Source organism: Rutidosis leptorrhynchoides, chromosome 3 (assembly GCF_046630445.1).
Source record: "Rutidosis leptorrhynchoides isolate AG116_Rl617_1_P2 chromosome 3, CSIRO_AGI_Rlap_v1, whole genome shotgun sequence".
In the NCBI taxonomy this organism is placed as follows: Eukaryota; Viridiplantae; Streptophyta; class Magnoliopsida; order Asterales; family Asteraceae; genus Rutidosis; species Rutidosis leptorrhynchoides.
This window is the reverse complement of record NC_092335.1, coordinates 113,169,567-113,179,044: the sequence shown is the minus strand read 5'-3', so window position 1 is coordinate 113,179,044 and position 9,478 is coordinate 113,169,567. Positions and strand designations below refer to the sequence as shown.

At 34.9% G+C, this 9,478-nt stretch overlaps 1 non-coding gene across 1 annotated transcript; it reads right to left on the bottom strand.

The window, feature by feature from the left end:
• Positions 1-654: 654 nt before the first annotated feature.
• On the bottom strand, positions 655-761 carry LOC139903383 (small nucleolar RNA R71). The gene has a single exon (XR_011778206.1). It is a non-coding gene; the product is annotated as a small nucleolar RNA R71 (small nucleolar RNA).
• Between the last annotated feature and the right edge of the window lie 8,717 nt (positions 762-9,478).

Genomic DNA, 9,478 nt, shown 5'->3' with positions numbered 1-9,478 from the left:
ACTCGATCAAGACATCTAGCCAATATTATCGTCGTTGATTTTTCTTTAGAATCGTCATCAAGTCGACCAAGTACTCCAATTCAAATTTCCGATAATCCATTCTTTGAACCCGACCTCACAATTGAGAACCCGGAGGATATTCAAGGACAATTCAGAGATCCTGAACCACTAAACATTCCTCCTGAACCACAAATCATTCAACCAGAGATTGTCGAGGAAGAAACCATTAAATCAGAATCCTCTAGTGATTCAGATTCAACAAACTCAATTATGGAAGTAACGGAACCTCTAAGTATGGAAGACCGAATGAGAGCCACACGCACTGGCCAAGGACACGCCATTATTAAGCCAGACATTAATGCGCTAGATTATGAAATCAAAGGACAAATCCTAAACATGGTAACTAATCAATGCCAATATAGTGGTACGCCAAAAGAAGATCCGAACGAACATCTTCGAACCTTTAATAGGATCTGTACTCTATTTAAAATCCAAGAAGTTGAGGATGAACAGATCTATCTCATGTTGTTTCCCTGGACTTTAAAGGGAGAAGCCAAAGATTGGTTAGAATCGTTACATGAAGGAGCGATTGACACATGGGATGTTTTAGTAGAGAAATTTCTTAAAAGATTCTTTCCGGCATCTAAAGCCGTGAGACTTCAAGGAGAAATTGTTACGTTCGCGCAAAAGCCAAATGAAACATTATATGAGGCGTGGACAAGATTCAGAAAGTTGTTGAGAGGATGTCCTCAACACGGTTTAGATACTTATCAAATTGTAACACCCCGTTTTCCCGTGCGCGTCCAAAGGTACGTATTTAATCAATAGTACGCTTATAACCTACTCGTTATGTGATTAGCTGAACTAAAGTGTTGGTTAGGTGTAAGTGCATATATGTATATGTGTGTATATATATATATAGGTATATTCAAATGCGTGCGTGTACACGTATATGAATGTGTCGTGTTTGGCGTCGAGTCGTGTGAGACTTAAGGTTGAGGTATAGACGTGCATAGGAAGGGTGAAAGTTGTTGTGTTTGTGTTTGAACCCTTGATTCATGTTTAATTGTCGAAGTGACCAGACCTAGGCTAACGCCGCACCGCGACAAACGGGTCTGCGCCGCGACAAACAAAGCGAAACCAGATCAGAACTTTAGTTAAGAAGGGTGGTTTTTCCTTCTTTATGTCGCGCCGCGACAAAGGAGCTGCGCCGCGACACATCTGCAATTCTGACTCCGAATTCTGCTTAATTTATATAGGGTTTAGGGGAAAATTGGTCTTTTTGCGTGTAGATCTGGATGGAGCCTTTAATATCAATCACTTATTCTTCATTTCTCATTTCTTTTCCTTTTTCTTTCTTAATTTCCTCTCAAATCCTAAAACCCACTTAGTTTAAATTTAAGATTTGAAGGTGAAGTTTTGTGAATCAATCCTAGAAGCGAGAATTAAAGTTGTTCATCGTATCTCTAGCTACACGTTCATAGTCTTGGTAAGTTCTAACTCTAAGCCTCGAGTTTTAACTAGTTTAAACTAGGGTTTGGTTCCTATGAAACTAGTGTGACCCATTTGAGGGTTAAATGGGTGGGTTTTGGGTTGGATTGTTGAAAAGAAACCCTAAATAGCTATTATCTAGGGTTTGGTCTTATAATTTGAGGTTGTAAGTGCTAAATGATGTTGTTAGTCATTAATGCACTTTTAAAATGATGAAAGGGTTGTTATTGTGTAAGTTTGACTTGATTTGTAAGTCAAAGAGTCAAAAGAGCACTAGTTGACCTAATCGGGTGAAATGGTTATGAAATACACCAAGTTTATGTTAGTTAATGTTATTAAACCCTAATCACTAGCTTCTAGTGATTTATGACGAGGCATGGCCATTAATGGGCAGTTTTGGTGTAGTTGAGTCATTTAATGCAAACGGGTCATTAAATGCTCAAGGGTTGTGGTTGGCATTTAATTCAACTAGTTTGCATGTTAATAAATGCATAATGTAATAGGTACGTTACATTGAAGGTTTGCAAGCTCGGTTAGCTTCCACAAGAGTCTTGAGGTGAGTGGAATGATTATGCATATGTGTATATAATGTATTTACTTGTACGAGATTCGATGTGGGTTTAAGTTCGGGCGGTCGATACCACATCGGGTCAATATATGATATGGGTTTAAGTTCGGGCGTTCGATACCATGTCATATATGTGTGTGGGCGTGAAGTGTGGGTTTAAAGTTCGGGCGTTCGATACCACATTACACGTGACGGGTGGGTTTAAAGTTCGGGCGTTCGATACCACTCAGGGGTTAGTGATATATTTCATTGTACACTAACGGTTGTTGGGAACACCGATGGGAAATTCGATGTACCATTCCCTTGTACTATTGGTTAACCATGGTTATGTGTTTTAGTGTAGCGTATTATATTGTTCGAGTTATATATGCTTTCGTTGTACTAGCTTGTGGTCTTGGAGATTTAGCGTTATGCCTTGCGTTGGTATGCCTTTTAAATGGCTAGCGTGTATGAGGTAATTGTGTATGTGATTGCATGTAAGTAGATTATATATGTATGTGTATAATTATTGCATTCACTAAGCGTTAGCTTACCCTCTCGTTGTTTATCTTTTTAGATGCAGGCGCAGTTAAGGGCAAGGGGGTTATCGGACATTAGGCGTCCCGTGATGATGCTTTGTCGGAGTTTCGATGTTGGCCTAACGTTTTGGGTAGTTTAGTCCCAAACCATACTCGAAGTGTCGTTTGGATTGTAAACTATCAATAGTAATGGGTCAAACTTGTACTAAACTTTATTCGTGGCCCTCGTGCCTTTTGTAAACAACTAATTGTTGTGCGTTTTAAATGGAACTCGTGAAATGGGTTACACAATTATTTGGCGTGTAATTGTGTTGTATAAAAAAAAAATTTATCGTATGGATTACGGGTTGGGTTGTTACAAAAATAGTACAAATATTCTACCAAGGTGTCGATGTTGCTACACGAAAAGACATCGACACAGCAGCTGGTGGTTCCATTATGAAGAAAACCGCAACTGATGCTCACAAAATTATTGATAACACAGCTTCCCACTCACATGAGTGGCACCAGGAAAAAGATATTTTTCGTTCATCTAAAGCAGCTAGAGCCGATTCTAGCCATGACTTTGATTCCGTTTCCGCAAAAATAGATGCTTTCGAAAGACGAATGGAAAAGATGACTAAAGATATTCACGCAATACAAATCAGTTGTGAGCAATGCGGTGGACCACACTTAACGAAAGATTGTCACATTGAGCAAACCATGGAATAACGAGAGAATGTTTCCTACATGAACCAAAGCCATGGAAGTAATTATCAAAATAATTATCAACCGCCAAGGCCAAACTTCAATCGAAATCAAAACATGCTTTACAATCCAAATGGACTCAACAATAACTCGTACAACCAACAAGGTCCGAATAACCAATCAACTCAAAACAACACTTTCAATCAACAAAGACCTGACTTATATAAACCACCACAACAAACCGAAGAGAAAAAGCCAAATATGGAAGAAATGATGGCAAAGCTAATGGAATCTCAAACACAATTTATTACATCTCAAACCCAAACAAATAAGAGGTTTGATCAGTCATTAAGAACTCAACAAGCTTCCATTTTGAATCTAGAAAAACACGTAGGTAATCTTGCTAGCATGATGAGTAAGAGGGAACAAGGAAAGCTATCGAGTAATACTGAAGTAAATCCTCGGAATGAGAATGTTAATATGGTATCAACAAATTCTAAAAAACCAACACCAAAAGATGAAAAGGTTTTAGATGTGAGTAACAATGAAGAAGTTACACCACCACCACCACCCGAGTATGTAAAACCAGTGGTGGCACCATACAGACCACCCATCCCATTTCCAAGAAAAGGAGTTGAGTATGAGCAAGTAATAAGTAATAAAGTTTGTGATACCTCTGGAAAGAAGAAGAAGAATAAGAAAGTACAAGAAACAAAAACCGTAAAAATAAACCCGGTAAAGACAGTTCCACCGAAACCTCCACCCAGGTTGGGTGATCCGGGTGAATTTATTGTTCCTTGTCTACTTAGTGATTGTGTCATGTATGATGCACTAGCAGATTTAGGTGCAAGTGTGAGTGTTATGCCTCTTTCATTATATAAGAGATTAGGAGTAGGTGAGTTAAGTCCAACGAAAATGAGTGTTCGACTCTTTGATCAAACTATTAGGCACCCAGTTGGAATTACTGACAACCTACCCGTTCAAGTAGGTAATTTAACCTTACTAGTCGAATTTATTGTCATTGACATAGAAGAGGACTCAAACATTCCTCTAATTTTAGGTCGACCATTTTTAGCGTCCACCGAGGCGTTCATTAATGTAAGAGAGGGTAGAATGACACTTAGTGATGGTGACAAATCGATTACCTTTATGAGTCGAAAGTCTAAATCTCCACCAACCAAAATCGTTGAACCAATAAAAATGATCGATGAGAAGCATATTGTTTTACCAACTTCAACGGTAGTGCTTAGCAATAATAAAACGCCTAAGTGTGGGGAAGATGAAGTAACACCTAATGATGACCTGATAACAAAGAACCCCGTTGTTGATACGAAATTAAATGACTCCGTTATTAACAGTTCAATGAAGAAACTTATTAAACGGATTCGCAATGCTAGAACCAAGGGGAACTTTAAGTTATGTAATCGGTTAGTATCCAATCTTTCGCCTAAAGAAAAGGCGAAACTAGTTGAATTTGTGGATATTACACAGGAATCCGACCAATGGCTTAAAGCAAAAGTCACAGATATGCAAGTTGATTATGGTCCAAGAGAAATTGACAATGAAGTTAATCACAATTTTGACACCACGGCTACCTAAGTGTGAGGAGATTCAAATGTTCTAAAAAGAAAATGTTGTCTAAAGGTAGTTGTTCTGTTCTCGTGTAGTTCCGAGAATGGAATCCGATTGGTCTTTTCTACTAGCAGACACTAAAGAACTAGTTTTCTCCCCCATTCTGAATTTTTGTTTTGTAGGTTTTGAATAAAATTAATATGCATTTTTAAATTTAAGTTTTGTGTGAATTTAAAAACAAAATTTACTTTATTTCATTAAGTTTAAAAAATGATTTCTAAAATTCGTCGTAAGTTAAAGACTAGATCATAGAATCGAAATTGCTTTACCCAAGGGCGGGGCCAAAAATTTTGTTATCATTCTTTTTAATTTTATTGATCTAAAGTATACAAAAAAAAATTAAAAAAAACCCAAAAATCTTTGCTTTTAAAACAATCGCTTTAACGACAAATTTTAAATTTTGTCAAGGGACGGACTAGGTAAACATACCGAAACTACCTAAAGTAAAAGGAAACAAAATTTTAAAAAATTATTCATTTAAATTGTTTTAATAAATAAAGGTTTATATATATATATATATATATATATATATATATATATATATATATATATATATAAATATGTATATATATGTTTATATTTTATGTTATATAAAAAACAGGGTAAAACATCGCACTTTCAAAGACTAGCATTAAGTTCAGCAAAAGCTATTAATTTTGACGACAAGACGCAAAATATCAAATGTGATATAAAACAATATGTTTGCAAAGTCGGTATTTTTAATCATTTTTCTACGCTAATTACCCTCATGAATTTAAATTTTTACTGATTTCTTGCAAATGAGGGCATTGCAAGATCTCAAGTGTGGGGAAGGGTTATAAATTCTCTTGGATTTACACTTAGTTTAATTGCCAACATTTTGTGAAAATTTAAAAAATTTTCAACTAAATGAACTCAAAATCATGTTTATACATATTTATAAATGATAAAACTATGTGATAATACCGAAATTATTATTACCTCGGAGAGAGCATAAATTGGGAAACAACCTAAAACGTTTGAATTCATTTAAAATGGAATAAAGGAGAATAAAAAGGCAAAGAAAAGAATAAATAAAAGCTAAGTGTGGAAAGAATTTACCAAGTTCTTTAAAACATATATCACATATTTTGTACAAGATTATTGCAGTTACTTTTGCTTTGGAATAAACTAATCAGTTTTACCCGATTTACTGTAATATATTTGAAAGAAAGATGGATCTACACGATGAATCTATTCCATCATTAAAAGGAAGTAAAGTCTTTCGAAAAAGACACGCGCTTCTTGATTTAGGTCAGGAAGTTGTCGTTCAGACCAGCTGTAGGTTGACGAAAAATCTAGAAAAGTCATCTCTAAAATCAGCAGGAAATCCACGGACCTCAGCATCAAACAGGGTTGCCAAGTGGTCAGACTTATCCTAACCATGAGAGGATCTGTCTAGTAAAATGGGGAGGGCGCCGTGCAAATTAGCTTGATAAGACTAATTAATCAGACCCCCAGAAAGGATAATCTCCTTAAAGATTAAAAATCAGCTTTTAAGCCTGATATTACTCAATCCTTGAGATTGACCTTAAAGATTGAGAATTACAAACTCATGGAATTCGATAATATCTAAACTCGAGCTTGAACAAGAAAATATTTTGATAAAAATTAAAACCAATTTGTTTTCTGAAAACCTATTTTCAATGCGTTCATTACCATTGAACGTAAAATCCTAAGAATTCACTGAAATTCATTAGGTCACCTGAACCAAATCGGGTGTCAACCGTAAGAACGGTGGTTGCATAGCATGGTCGAAGACAGGACCTTGTGCCAGACCGAAAAATTATAGGGTGATCTTTACTATTGCTCCTACAAAGGATAGTAATTGCATCCGACACGTTGTGGACCATGAACATCTGCATGTCATTAGACATTGCCTTAACAGTTGCTTGTTCATCGCTTTCCTTTACAACCAGACGGTAGTTTACCGAAAGGTAATATACGGAGCAAGTATACAGGACGTGTGCTTTCCTAATACAAGGTTAGCAAGTGGGTGACACAAAACCATAAGTTTTGAGCTAAAATTTTAAATATCTGAAACCCACAAAACCCATAAAAATATTTTGCAAACACCGATGAAGGGTTATTCCGAAAATCTTATCTAGGGTAAAAGCTAGAATGAATTTTCAAAAGATCAAATGTTTTCATAAAGATCCAATTTCTTAAAGGATCTAAATTTTCATAGTCACGTGGGACTGTAAACCATATTGTTACTATCATTGTTTATACCACCGTATCAAAATCACCGATGTATAAAGTGTGAGAATAAAAAAATGATTCGAGTGAAGTGTGATTTAGTTTCAAAGTTCTGTATTGCTTGAGGACAAGCAACGTTCAAGTGTGGGGATATTTGATAATGCTAAAAACGAACATATATTTCATAGCATTATCCTTCCAGAAAGACAAGCTTTTAGTTGCAATTGTTCTATTTTTATGTAATATTCGTTTAAATAGATAAGTGCGAAGATAAAAGAAGAAAACGACGATTTGAAGACGCAAATAACCAAAAAGCTCAAATGTACAAGATACAATCCAAGTGGTTCAATTTATTGATGAATAACATTTAAAAATGACAAGAGTACTAGCCGCAAAACGCAAAATACAAGATATCTAAGCGTACGAAAAGACGTTCGAAAATCCGAAACCGAGACATGAACAGAGCATCAACGCGTGAGTCAACGGAGCTAAAAGTACAAGTAAACTATGCACAAGAATATAATATAATATATAAATAATTATATAAATTATATATATTTATTAATTATGTCGACAAGAAAATAGCCAAAAAGTGGTGAGTTGGAATCCGAAGCTCCTCACTCGCGGTGCTGTGAAGCACAAAACCTCCGCACTCGCGGAGCACACCAGGACCCAAATCCCACTATAAAAGGCGATGCAATTCGACGAAATATTTACACCTTTTTCAATCTTTCTTTCTCTCGATGTAATATATATTTATAATTATAATTTTAATTATAATTAAGATTAATAATAAATTATGGTTTAGTTGGGTTAATGTAAGAAATGTTTTACGGGTTTTAAAGTCGGAACTCTGTCCGTGTAACGCTACGCGATAAATAATCACTGTAAGCTATGTTCTTCCTTTTTAAATTAATGTCTCGTAACTAAGTTATTATTATGCTTATTTGAGCCGAAGTAATCGTGATGTTGGGCTAAATATTAAGACGAGGTTATTGGATTTTGTACCATAATTCGGGTTTGGACAAAAGACCGACACTTGTGGACATTGGACCATGAACTATTAATAGATGCGGGGTATTGTCTAATTGAGCGACAACTCATTGGAATCTGTCGAACCTATCTTCAAATTAGTTAATCTAATAATTATTAAATGATTATGAATGTCCTATTTAGTGACGTTTATACGACATCCTTTACAATCATTTAATTAATTATTCGGGTTGAGTAATTGATTATTCAAACTGATCAAGTGGGTAAATTAATGTTCATATCTCATTAAAACAGGGGTGTATTACATACAAGGGTAATTGATGTAATTGTTAACAAAGTATTAAAACCTTCGATTACACGTAGTCGATAACCTGGTGTATTCATTAAATAAAGTATTAAGACCTTGTTACAGTTCGAATCCCTAATTAGTTGAAATATTTGACTTCGGGTATAAGGTTAATTTGACGAAGATCCTCGCACTTTATAATTATGACTGATGGACTATTATGGACAAAACCAGATGGACATATCGAATAATCCAGGACAAAGGACAATTAACCCATGGTAATAAATTAAAATCAACACGTCAAACATCATGATTACGGAAGTTTAAATAAGCATAATTTCTTTATTTTATATCTTATCGTACTTTTAATTATCGCAATTTTATTTACCGTCATTTTATTTATCGCACTTTTATTATCGTCATTTACTTTACGCTTTAAAATAAGTTCTATTTATTTTTAATATTTTGCATTAGGTTTTAATTGTGACTTAAGTTTTAAAATCGACAAACCGGTCATTAAACGGTAAAAACCCCCTTTTATAATAATAATTATACTACTTATATATATATATATATATATATATATATATATATATATATATATATATATATATATATATATATATATATACAAATATAGTTTAAAATAAATATAGCGTTAAATTTAGTTGTATCCATGTGGAACGAACCGGACTTACTAAAAACTACACTACTCTACGATTAGGTACAGTGCCTATAAGTGTTGTAGCAAGGTTTAGATATATCCCATCTATAAATAAATAATAAAACTTGTGTAAATTGTACCGTATTTCGTATTAAAAATAATAGTATTTCGTATACACCGCTGCACACATCAGCAGTCATTCGATCCGCGAAAATTCGAAACCTATAAATAGGGAGCTTGGCCTCTCATTTTAGCTTGTTGATTCTGTGCAATTGCCAAGGTTTTTATGGTTCGCTTGTGAATACGCCCAAGCCTTAATCATAATCAAGCAAAGGTAATGCAATCAAGACCGGGACATGGTGACTGATCACTGTAATCTAAGTGAAAGACGATCATAATGTCCCAAAAACATTATCAACACC